The sequence below is a fragment of the Camelus ferus genome, chromosome X, assembly GCF_009834535.1.
Source record: "Camelus ferus isolate YT-003-E chromosome X, BCGSAC_Cfer_1.0, whole genome shotgun sequence".
Taxonomy (NCBI): Eukaryota; Metazoa; Chordata; class Mammalia; order Artiodactyla; family Camelidae; genus Camelus; species Camelus ferus.
Genome location: NC_045732.1, coordinates 59,109,248 through 59,123,375, shown reverse-complemented (window position 1 = coordinate 59,123,375; position 14,128 = coordinate 59,109,248). Strand labels below are relative to the sequence as shown.

The window sequence follows — 14,128 nt, the reverse complement described above, 5'->3', positions numbered from 1 at the left end:
GAGTTTCTTTTGAGGGTAATAAAAATGTTCTAATATTGTGATGATGTTGGCACAATTCTGTGATTATACAAAAATATTAAATTGTACACATAGAATGGGTGAATTATATGGTATGGGACTTAGATCTCAATAAAGCTGTCAATTTAAAAATACTTTATTCAATACTCATTCGATAACTATAAAAAAAATAAAAAGGCAAGGGTTCCCAACTTTGAGTGCACACTGAAACTGCCCAATTACATCAAAATCTCTGAGAATGACACCTGAACATGAGTGTTTTTAAAGCTTCATAAGTGACTCCTATGCACAGCCAAGGTAAGGAAACACTGTAAATGGAAAGAGCTTTGTGTGGCACTAAACTAGCAAGTTGCTGATTTTCTTATTTGAACCTCAGTTTCTTTATTTGTAAAATGACCACAATGATATCTTCCCTTATTTACAATATGTAAGGAATTTTTTAGACCACAAAAATTAACTTCCAAAAATCAAGTTTTATTTATTTATCTTTTGTATTGAAATGCAGTCTGTTTACAATGTTGTGTTAATTTTTGGTGTACAGTATAGTGATTCAATTATACATATATATATTCCTTTTCATATTCTTTTTCATTATAGGCAAAAATATGGAACACTTCACAAGTTTGCATGTCATCCTTGTGCAAGGGCCATGCTAATCTTCTCTGTATTGTTCCAATTTTAGTATATGTACTGCCGATTTGAGCACAAAAATCGAGTTTTAAAGTACAGTAAAATCTTAGTGTAGCATCTAGATGTTGGTGTGTAAGACTGATCATTGTTTAATTCTTTCAACTTTACTGTATGTTTGAAATTTTTTTTATAATAAAAATGTTAAGGGATCAAAGAACCCGATTATGTTTCAGGAACTATTATAGGTGATGAAATGCAGTGGTGAAAAAAGTTGACAAACTTCTAGCTCTCATAGAGCTTGCATTCTAGCAGAGTAAACAAAAACCTTAATATTTGTTAGTTTTGGTATGTGCTTTAAAAAAAATTAAAAAATTAAGAGGACTGAATGTTATAGAGGAATTGTTTTCATATAGAACAATCTAGAAAAGATTGATAAAAATTAAATTTAAATAGAGATCCATTTTTTTCCAACTTTTTATTTTAGTTTTTTTTGGTTGTTATTTTTGAAGTGTGTAATTAGGTTTATTTATTTATTTTTAGAGGAGGATACAGAGATTGAACCCAGGACCTCATATATGCTAAGCATATGCTCTACCACTTGAGCTATACCCTCCCTGAGATCCATATTTCTTAATGATCACTCTGGCTGCTATTTTGTAAAAAGACTAGAAGGTATACAAGGATAGAAATAAAGACACCAATTAATAGGCTATTGCAATAGTTCTTAAAAAGAAATGATAATGAAAGTGTTAGAGGTGGTGAGATGTGATGAGTCTGGATTTTTTTTTTTTTTATTGAAGCACAGTGAGTTACAATGTGTCAATTTCTGGTGTACAGCACAATGTCCCAGTCATGCATACACATACTTATATTCGTTGTCACATTCTTTTTCATTAAAGGTTACTATGAGATACTGACATAGTTCCCTGTGCTATACAGAAGAAACCTTTTTTAGAATCTATTTTTATGTATAATGGCTAAAGAGTCTGGATACTTGAAGGTTACATTTTCTGATGCTAATTCCTATATTTGTCACTGTCTGTTACTTTTATTATTTCAGCTAGTTGAGATATTATTGACTCTTGAATTTGACTTTTATATTAATATTTGGTGATATGTAAATGTGGGCAGGGTGTTTTCTGACTACAGTAAAATAATTATATTGATTTTTTAAAATATTTTTTTATTTTGCTAAATTGAGCCACACTGTTATCTGAAATACAGGTAGAATAAAAAAGATAATTTTCCAAAATGTTCTATTTTCTAAGCATTTAACCTATCAGGATACTTTATGTTGAAGGAGATCAGCATGGGGTACACTACACTATTAAAAAGGAGGTCTAGGTCATGAATGGATATACAGAGGATAAAGAAACAAAGTGAGACTAATTATGAGAGAAATGCAAATCAAAACTGACGCCAGACAGAACTTCAATCTTTAAAAAGTCCACAAATGATAAATGTTGGAGAGGCTGTGGAGAAAAGGGAACCCTCCTACACTAGTTGATGGGAATGTAGTTTGGTGCAGCCATTATTGAAAACATTATGGAGATTCCTTAAAAAGCTAAGAATAGAGTTACCATATAATCCAGCAATCCCACTCCTGGACATATATCCAGGGGAAACCTTAATTCAAAACATAGATGCACACCAATGTTCATAGCAGCACTATTTACAATAGCCAGGATAAGGAAGCAACTTCAATGTCCAACAACAGATGACTAGATAAAGAAGTTTTGTTATATTTATACAATGGAGTACTACTCAGTGATAAAAATAATAAAATAATGACATTTGCAGCAACATGGATGGGCCTAGAGATATTCATTCTAAGTGAAGTAGACCAGTAAGAGAAAGAAAAATACCATATGATATCACTCATATGTGGAATTTAAAATGAAAAAGACACAAACGAACTTATTTATAAAATAGAAACAGACTCACAGACATGGAAAACAAACTTATGGTTACCAGGGGGGAAGAGAGTGGGAAAGGATAAATTGGGAGTTCATGATTTGCAAGTATTAACTACTATATATAAAACAGATAAACAACAAGTTTATACTGTATAGTACAGGGACCTATACTCAATATCTTGTAGTAACCTTTAATGAAAAAGAATATGAAAAGGAATTTATGTATGTTTATGTATGACTGAAGCATTATGCTGTACAACAGAAATTGACACAACATTGCAAGCTGACTATACGTCAATAAAAAATTAAGAAATGAATAAAGGAACAAATTGAGGTTTTATTTCAGAGGTGACTGGGCATTTGAATAACTGTGAAAACTGTCCTTAAATAGTTTGGTTAAGTATTGTGGCCAAATGTTGACAGAGCTTGAAAGACTAATACTGATGATTGTGAAAGAGGAGAAGAAATATAAAAACATTTGGTATTGGAGTATGGACACACTTTCTTAGAGAGTAGTTAGGCATGCAAAAATACCTATGCGTATGCCAAGGAAAAGTAGCTTATGAATTATTTAACACAAAAATGGTAATAATAATTATTTTTATTTAGTAAAGTAATCCTGAAATTTCTCAGATAAAAGAAAGTTGAGAGATAAAAGTAAGCAATCTTAAACTTCTTCAGTTTCATTAATATTTCATAACATTCAACACTGTACAATGTAGTCATTATGAAGCTAGACTGTGAAATAGATTTTCTGCTGATTTTCTTTGGGGAGTGGGTTTTAATGGAGTTTCTTTTGTTGGATACCCATGGTGAGGATGAAAGAAAGTTATCAGACAAAGCATCTCTACTTCATCTAATGGATAGCATATAGGTAGGATTTCCCTAGATATAATTTTAGAAAGGAGATATATATTTATTTTTATGGGATGTTACTATGAAAATACACTAATGACAAACATTGCTAATGTCATTTAAAGGAAATCGTTTCCAAATCACCTCATTAACAACTTTTTATCTCTTTTTTTTTCCTTTTAAGATTGCACTACAGCAATTTCTCTTCAGGGATATTGGAAATGTTATTTGTAACAAGATCAGAATCTTAGAATTTTTAATGAAAAGCATAATGATCTCAGAGGAACTCATTTAGAGATGCAGTGGGTTTATTTATTTATTTAAATATGAAGTTGATTATGCAGTTTAAAAATTTATTTAAGATCTGGGTCAAAATGCTTCATTTATACCATTAATTTAACTTCCAGACCTGCATTGGAATTCCAGTTTGACCACTTACTGATACATAAACTTGGGAAAGATTTAGTGTTCTAAACCTGAGCTTCTTTATTTGATGTATAGTAATAGCAATTCTTTCTTATAAAGTAGTAGTTTATTTTAAAGACTATAGATCAAATAACACCCATATTTTCATGTTGAAAAAGTATAAGCAGCATGGTATACTGAAAAGAATTTTATAACCAGAAATCTACATTAGAATGCTGGCCACTCACCAAATGGATGATGCTTGGTGACTTTTTCAACTTTCTAAGTTTTGGTATCCTCATGTATAAAGTGAACGTTTAACACTTACCACAAATGTTAACAAGGTTAAATGTGTAAATATATGAAAAATGCTTTGCACAATACCTAGAATATAGAATTTGCTCATTAAAAGATAATTTTCAAACTCCAGTAGCTAATTTAGAAAACAATGGAGATAATTTGGTCCATCCATTCAAATGTGAATATTAAGTAGCTGGATATTTAATGTCAAAAAAATTGGATGTAAGAGAAAATAAAAGAGCAAGTAAATGATAAGAAAATAGGGAGACTTAGAGTTGGGAAAAGACTTATCATTTAAGGATGAAATCAAATTCATTGAAGAATCATCTTCTTATGTGGGAAAAAAAGATGATGAAATGTATGCAACTATCACCTAATGAATTTCAAAGTTTGGGGAAGTGAAGAACTGTCAAGAGCTAGGACATGGACTAATACTCATAAGTAAGAGGCAAAAGGCAAATAGTGCCCTGTTGACCATACAGAGCCAGTTTGCCCTATTACCCCCTTTTAGTTCAGTTGTAGCAACAACAACAACAACAACAACAACAACAAATCCTTGCTAATAGAAAGTATATTTTATGAACACATAGGAGTCATCTGTTCTCTGAATATCCCAGTACGATGCTTAGCTGATCTTTGTTATCTTTGTTGTCAAAAGGCAACAGGAGAATATGTCTCAGAAATGCATTTCCACAATTTCAACAACCTTCCCATTTATGGCTGGTGCTTTGTTTTTAAACACTAACAGGCATACAATAATGCTGTGTTCATCAAAACACTTGGAATCTAATCTTGCATTGTGAGATGATCCAAAACTTATCAGCAAGTATTCACTTTGGGGTTGCTTTGGGTATAAATTGTAGTAGAAGATGAAGTTCCTGCCCTCTAAGGACTTCTTTTTATATATATATAGGAAGGAAATTGTGCTAAGTACTGTAGAAAACCTAAAAGTATGAAATAAATAAATGCAAATTCTAAGAAAGATTTCATGACGGAAGAAAACTTTGCTTTAGGCTTCGAAGGACTTATAGAATTGAAAATTAGCCAAGATAAAAGGACATAGATTTTCCACTTTTCTTTCAAAATAGCAATTTTGTGTAACATTGTGATATTTTCTTTCTCTTAATCTTCTTCTTTCACCTTTAAGCTACTGACTAACTTTAGCACACATTTACCCTGGATAGCTGTAGCCTTGGATCTGAATTTCCACCAGCTGTTTGGTGTTTTTTTTTTAATGGATTTCATTTTGAAAAGACATACTTCTTTAATGTTTTTTTTTCCTATGGAATTGGTAAATGGATTAAAAATAAGAACATTTGAAAAGATTACTACTTGCATAGAAAGCAATACATGTTAAATAAAAATATTTCCAAAATCAAATTTAAGAATGGAACCATACAAAATATTTGGAGAATTACAAAATTTGGCATAGAATGAAGCATCTCAATAAATTTTTGAGATAATTTTCTTGAGAAATTTTCTTTGCTATAATATAAACCATAACACCATAAAATTATACATTGTGTGTCATCTTAAAATTTAAATCTTAGTTGCTGATTGTTATGGACTGTATTGTGTTCTCTAAATTCATTCTGTTGCAGTCCTAACTCTTAACAACTCAGAATTTGACTGTATTTGGACAGTATTAGGTATAATTAAGTTAAAATGAGGTCATTAGAGTAGACCCTAATCCAATATGACTAGTGTCCTTATAGGAAGAGAAGATTAGGACACAGACAGATATGGAGTGAATTCTGCTAACAGACTACCTTCAGACTTGAGCTGCAACATTAACTCTTTTCTAAGTCACAGCCTGCCAACCTACCCTGTAGATTTTAGACTTGCCGGCCTCCACAAACACATGAGCCAATTCCTTAAAATAAATCTCTCTAGGTCTCTTTATCTCTGTCTCTTTGCCTCTGTCTCTCTGTGTCTCTTTACACACACACACACACACACACACACACACACACACACACACACACACACATGCCCCAACACATACAAATCCACACTTTGTTGGTTCTGTTTCTCTGGAGAACCCTGACTAGTACATTGATACTGACAGAAATCTGATCATTTCAGATTGCCTATTCCTGGAATTGCTTACAATTGGAACTTTCTTCAAGGATCATTTTGGAAGATATCCTCAGTATGTTTCTGCCAGATTTAATGCCAAGACTCTAAGATTTTTTGATGCCAAAGCATTTTAAATATGTTACTATGTTAATGTAATGACACACTAAAGACTATATGCATGTTCAATAAGAAAAGTGATTTAGCAGTAGTGAACAGAGAAAGAGATTTAATTTGTCACTTTTATTTATTTATTTTCCTTATGGAGGGTAACTTTTTCTTTTCAATATGTGGATCTTAATTTATATGTGATTCTGGTTTGTATGAAGCCAATACAAATGGAAAATTATTAATTCTCTATGAGTGGGCTCATTTATACACTATACATATTTTAAGGTGGAACTTAGACATTTTCTTTTAAAGTTAGCAAAAATTTCTATGCCAAAATTCTTAAGGAAAAAAATATACTGAGTTTACAATTTAACATCTTAATTGTACTCAGTTAAAAGCATTAATTGCTTTTTTTTTAAAGATCTACAAGGATGTACTATAAGATTTAAAAGGATGCATTACAAGAGTTTATCTGGTAGCCATCTCTGAGTAGTGGCAGCATTATTCAGATTTTCTTATTTATACGTTTCTGAATTTTACAAAATGTCTAAAGTCAGCATATATTACTATAGTAAATGTCATAAGTATTAAAATGATGTTGAGATCTAAGAAATAATCATGTTATTCTTTAAAAGTTTGCTGGCAAAAATTATGTTTTTTCTGGCTTGAGACAGAAGCTGTCCTGGTTAGAATTATGTGAGTGGAATAACACCATAAGAATCAAAATCATTCATCTGGAAGGAAAATTGGTAAATTATTTCTAGAACTTTCAACAATATTATCCTAACAATATAAAAATCTATTTTGGTATAAAAATCCCTCTTTCAGGGAAAATAATACATAGGTCATGAAAGAGTTAGTTCAACAGGCCTTGGGTACTCAAACTCTGCATGTTCCAATGGAAGGCCAACCATCTGGGATGGACTTCAGCTGGCTTTGGAGAGCCATATTCTAGGAATTTGGGCTTTTAGTACTATTTTGATCAGATAGTTTATGTTAATGATATGATTTAAGGTGAATGCTTATTTTTGCCCTGAGCAGGAAGGACAGGAGTCTGAGTAGCTGAGGTCAGTCACATGGACATTGGATGCATATGTGACTGACTCCCACTAAAAACCCTGGACACTAAGGCTTGGGTGAGCTTTCCTAGTTGGCAAAACTTTGCCTGTGTTGTCATATATCATTGTTGGGAGAATTAAGTGTGTCCTGTGTGACTCCACTGGTAGGTAAAGCTTGTGCCCAGTTTCTCCTGAGGTAGAACCTACACGCCTTTTTCTCTTTTCTGATTTTGATCTATATCTTCTTGCTATAATAAACTATAATCATGAGTACAGCAACTTCTGAGTCCTGGGATTTTTTCTAGTAAATCACTGAGTGTGAGGGTTGTCTTAGGGAACCAACAGTATGGATATTCCTTAAAAAGCTAAAAACAGACTTATCATGTGATCCAGCAATCTGACTCCTGGGCATATATCTGGAGGGAACGCTAATTCAAATAGGTACATGCACCCCAATGTTCATATCAGCACTATTTACAATAGCCAAGACATGGAAAAAAACCAATTACAGATGACTGGATAAAGAAGTGTGGTATATTTATACAGAGGAATACTATTCAGCCATAAAAAGAACAAAATAATGCCATTTCCTGCAACATGGATGAACCTACAAGTCACCATAAGTGAAATAAGTCAGAGAAAGGCAAATATTGTATGATATCACTTATATGTAGAACCTAAAAAATGACACAAATGTGCTATTTACAGAACAGAAACAGACTCACAGACATAGAAAACAAACTTATGGTTACCAGGGTTGGAGGGAAGATTGTGGGATAAATTGGAAGTTTGGGATTTGCAGGTACTAACTACCATATTAAAAAATGATAAATAACAAGGTCCTACTGTATAGCACAGGGAACTATATTAAATATCTTGTAATAGCCTATAATGAAAAATAATTTGAAAAGGAATATATATGTGTGTGTATATATATATATATATGTGTGTGTATGTATGTGTATAACTGAATCACTATGCTGTTCACCAGAAATTAACACATTGTAAACCGACTATACCTCAATAAAAATTAAAAAAATAAAAATTATAAATATTATTTGCAGTTAAAACAGATTGACCAGGGTTATTACTGTGATAGAAAAAAACATACAAATGTATAATCTGTTTAGACAAGAAATAATACTGTGGGATGGGATGAAATTGGAGTTATCGGTATGAAATGATTTTATCTATCCATCTACCTATTTGTCCACATATACATGAATATGTATGTGTACATGCACATGTGTGCATACACGTATACATGTGTATGCATATGTGTATTAACATGCATGTATTTCCTATGTCTAGCAATGAAACCACCTAGAAGCAAAGGTACTAAAATAGCAATGGGCACAACTAGCGTCTAGATCTGAGTTTCTAATACCATCTTAAAAGGGACTAGGGCTCCTTGGGGAAGTACCTGTTTCCTAGACTGGGGCAGTACAGGTGCAAAATGAACCTGGAACAACATCTTCGGTTGGAGGCATGGTATAATGACAAAGTAAAAGCCTTTCACCAGCCAAATTAAGTACAGTAATGAATTATAAACCATTGGGGAAAAATAAAAAAATCTTTGAGTCCATCCCATTAATAAATAGATAAATGAGCAGAGTGCCAAAGGTTGATCTGTAAGTGTGAAATAATTGGAAAATCATTGTTTGGTAACTATCACATTCAGGAAAAAAAATAGATGCTAATTCTAGGATGAAAGTTTGAAGAAGAGAAGGTTATTTACATAGTCTTAAAAATTCTCCCCACAGATAGCATACTTGTTACAAGGGCAAAAAATTATTGCTATAGAATGGAGACTGGCTGTAGGTAATTAGATGAACAATTAGAACCGGATCTTGACTGAGTGCTCAAAATTAACATCTTTGGTATAAGCCAGATAGGATTCATCTGCCTTTGGATGTGATGCCTTTAGAAAAAATGAGATATCACTTTTACAGAATTCTGCCTAGGAATGCATAACTTGAATTCAAGCATGATAAAATATAAGATAAACCTCAAATCAATAACATTTGATTTTTTTAAAAAGTGGGTTATTATGCACTTCAAAAATGTCAATCTCATAAACACAAGGAAAGGCTGTGAAAATGTTCCAGATTAAAGGAGATTAAAGAGACATAATTAAATGTACTGGATCCTGTACTGGAGAGATAAAATGTCATAATGTGAATTGGCCCAACTGAAAAAAAAATGGTACGCATATGGTAGATAAAAATATATGTTCAATATTAAATATAGTGGAGTTGAAAATGTTATTATGGTTATTAAGAGAGTATCTTTATTCTTAAGATATATACAGTGAAGTATTTAGGTGGAAAGACTCATAATATACACAATTTACTCTCAAAAGTTTCTGAAAAAATAATACTATATATGGAGTGGTGGTGGGGAGAGAGAGAAAGCAAATGATAAAGCAAATAGAGTAATACTAAGAGTTGGTGAAATTGGTAAAGCTTATACTGATATTTTTGTACTATTTTTTTTTGCCTTTCCTCATTTCTTGCTTTTTTAAAATTGAAGTATAAGTATAGTTGATTTGCATTATTGCATTAGTTTCAGGTGCACAGCATAAGTGATTCAGTTTTTTATTGAAGATTACATTTCATTATAAGTTACTACAAGATATTTTATATATTCTTATTCTTGCAGGTTTTCTGGGTTCAGAATTGCTTGTAAATAAAACTAAAAACAAACAACAAAAAAACAGTTTTGTCCAAACATTATATTTGATGTTTTTGAAGCATTTAATAGGGGGAGGGTATAGCTCAGTGGTAGTACGCACAAGGTACTGGGTTCAATCCCCAGTACCTCCATTAAAAAAAAACAAATAAATACATAAATTTGAAGGATTTAATGCTAACAGATATTGGCAACATTATTTTTAGCCATATATATGCCATATATATGTGTGTGTATATATATGAGGCTCTACATTCACAGTTCACAATTTATTTTGGAGAAAATAATCCATGTTTTCATTACATGAAAGAAATATGGATAATGAAAATTTATTTCAATATTGATACATCTTGAATTTCTTTTTTAAAATTAATTAACTTATTTTAGGGTTTTTGGGGGAGCATAATTGGTATTTATTTATTTATTTATGTTTTTAACGGAGGTACCGGGGATTGAACCCAGGATCTCGTGCATGCTAAGCACATGCTCTACCACTGAGCTACACCCTCCCTCTTGAATTTCTTAATAGTTATGTAAACTGAATTAGCAATTTCTTTCACATACACTACTTACCAGAAACAGTGTTTTCCTTAACCATAAAATTTGCACCATTCACAATGGAGATAGATTATGTTTCATGAAGTCGTTCTTTGTTGTTGCTAAAGCTTATATCTTCACTTTGGGATCAAAGTTTCGTATATTTTACTGTTCTTATTTTATGTCCCCTTAATTCTCTCAAATGGTGCCCGCTTGAAGGATAGATCATTAATGTTCACAATTTTATGACTATATGAATCTGATGAGCCCGAGGGATTTTCTCTATGATATTACTTGTTTGTCTTAGCTTCATTGTCCTTTTTTGGAAAGTCTTCACATAAAATACTTTTTTGTCATAATTTTACCAAAGATTCTTGCCACTGAAACAGATTTCTTTGTTTAAAAATAGCCACTGAGATTTTTCATTAAAATATTTTATGATTTAATCATATAACAAATAATTTTATTTTTCTTTTTAAATGAAAGTAATTTCTAATACATAAAATTTCTAAAGATCAGCATTTTTACAAATATTCTTTTAGTTTAACACACATTTCCCCTTATGAATTCAAAATTACATTTTTGTCTTTCCCCATTTTACTCTTACACAGGACCAAGTATCCTGCTGTCTTCGACTCCCTTAAACAATTATTAGTTCTGACGTAGTGTTTTCATCTTTTTTATAATTAAACTTTGCATTGTTCTTCTATTTTAGTATTTTCAAACTCCTATATGTACTCGTCATTTATGTATATTTTAGTGGTAAGTTTAGTTATGTCCAAAGCTATTGCTCTCAAACATTCTTCTGCAGTTTCACAGTATGAAGTTAAATGTTCCAGTCTGTGGCTCCACACTCCTCCTTCAAACAAGCAGAAAACCTGACTCCTTTGAAATATATTCCGAATTTATAGTCTGCTTTCAGCAACTTACGTGCTACATATACTTATTCTTTCCCAAGCTCTTTATGTTAGAGCAGGCAGATAGCTAGATATGATCAGAGAAAGGGGGATGCAGGCCAAATGGTAGGAATTGGGCAAAAAGGAGGAGCACAGGCCAAATTATAGGAACTTATAGGTTGTGTAAGCACCAGAGGTCCCTGGGCAGAGAAAGAAAAGCAGGAACCTCTGGGCTGATAAGTGGTCACATATTTTGGTGTGATGAATGGCCTGGAGGCCGACAAAGAAAGGTGAGAAAAGGCAGGAATTTCCTGTGTCCTAATGTACCTTTTGCTCATTATGCCCTTATTTCAATAAAATTTGCCTTGCAGATTAGAAGTACCCATCATGCACAGACACTATGACACTTCTGATCCACACTAAATAAGGGCAAAAATCCCTCCTCCCTTTGGAAAAGTGGAGTCAGAAAATCAGAGAATACGACCCCAGACCCATCCCTCCCAGTGAATATTCTGCTTACTCACTTTTACACTCTTTATTACCAACTTCCCAAAGAAACTCAGCATACCTGCTCACCTGAACCTGCCTGCTCTCCCCTCGGGAGTGTACTATCCATTCCTTAATAAATCCCCAATTTACTTTCTTAACTTCGGCACCAGTTACATCTACTGACAACATATTATATTAATCTTAATAAAGTTTGTATTCACCATGTTCTGCCAACTTTTCTCTCTCTGTTTTATTTATGTATTCATATGTTTGTTTTTGTAAATTTGTTCCATGTTTTTCCAGAGGGAATGGAAGGTGGCTTACATAAATGCCTAACAACACAAGTTGAATGTACTTTATTCATTTTTGTTTGGGGGCAGAGTTAGGTTTATCTACCTGTTTATTTTTTAAGTCGAGGTATCGAGTGTTGAACTCAGGACCTTGTGCTTGCTAAGCATGCACTCTCCTGCTGAGTTATACCCTCCGCCCCAAATAATGCACTTTAAAAGTGGATGGACCAAAGCTGGATAGATTGAAAATGGTCATGAAAGATTTGATGATGACAAGAGGAAAGTTAACATCCAAAATACTTGCTGTTAAGTCTTAGACCTTTCATAGAAATGGGCCCTTAATTTGACTTAAATTTTACTCACAGCCAATACCAGTAAGGAGGAAATATTAGGTGGATGATTCAAAATGCCTGTGAAATAAAAACAAACTGATTGCACAGCACAATTTTTCCATTTGCTGAAAACAGAAAATGTGCTCCTGCGGCTCCACACACAGAGAACGCTGCAATCCAGCCACCCTCGTTTCAACAAAATCCTTCCAAAAAAAGCAACTATTCCATGGGTTTGTTTCTTTAACACCCCTACGTTGGAGGCTGATGGAGTAATGCCACAGCATAATTAGGTAAAAATCATCTTGTGAAAGGTTCACATAAGCTCGAGATAGTGCTCTGCTGGTCTCCTTTTTATTTTAAGAATGAGTCATAGAGGATTTAGAGGACTGGACTCCAAAAATCTTTTTCTCTCAGCAGAGTTTTTGATTTACCCCTCAGTTTTCCTATAACGTCTTGTTGTGCTTTTCTTCTTACTTTCCTTTTAAGAGTTCTCTAGTCTTGGACCCCATTCTGCATGCTTTTGAAAGACCCCATTTTTGTTGTCTTCTTTTCTTTTTCTCTCTCTCTCTTTTTTTTTTTTTAAGTGGAGGGAGGTAATTAGGTTTGTTTGTTTGTTTGTTTGTTTGTTTGTTTATTTATTTATTTATTTATTTATTTATTTATTTATTTATTTATTTATTTATTTATTTATTTATTTAAAGGTTTCTTCCATCCCTTCCCTTCCTGGATTTTTTGTTTTGTTTTGTTTTCTATGTTGAAATAATCTAAAAGATGATCTAATCTATTCACCTTGTTCCAGTTATTTTACAAATGAATAAGTTGTATTCCAGAGTGGATTGGGTATCTTCAGAAGAAAGAAATATAAAACTATAACGTCATTTAATCAGTACCCTTAATTCATTACACACATGCAATTAAAAATGGAGAACAAGTGTGCACCATTCAAACACAAGTTCTTACATCCTCTGGTAGAAAGTATGAAAACTGTTTTTCTAGTACATACTCTTCTGGGCTTGGGACATTTGGATACTGTACTAGTAAGACCCAGAATTTATTACAACAAGGACACAAAAAAAAGCAGAAGGAGGAAGATCAAAATAAGTGGCTTAATTCACTTTACATTCTCTTTATAAGGATGGCTCACAAATCCTTGATTTAACAATATATTTCAGTTCTTTCTTAATTTTTGTCTGACACTTTTCTCTGAGTTATCATAATTTCTGTCAAATAATCCTCCTGAGGCTATTCTGGATCTTCATATATAACCAAAAACTGTTATACTCATCTTATTTTTAGAGCTATATATTACATACTTAAACTTCACTCTTTCTGAAATGTGTGCATTTTAAAATGCATGCTTATCCCTGTATCCTAACATACTGAAGTAAAGTAAACACATGTGATTGTAGTAATTTGACAAAAATATAAAAATAAGGGTAAATGATCCATATACATCTATGCTGTGTGTTTAAATTTTTTTGAAAACGATTTGAAGCTTACAGAAAATTTGTAAGTATAGTGCAA

The 14,128-nt window shown here is 32.5% G+C and overlaps 1 non-coding gene across 1 annotated transcript; it reads right to left on the bottom strand.

The window, feature by feature from the left end:
* Positions 1–617: 617 nt before the first annotated feature.
* LOC116662325 lies at positions 618–724 on the bottom strand. The gene has a single exon (XR_004318361.1). It is a non-coding gene; the product is annotated as a U6 spliceosomal RNA (small nuclear RNA).
* Between the last annotated feature and the right edge of the window lie 13,404 nt (positions 725–14,128).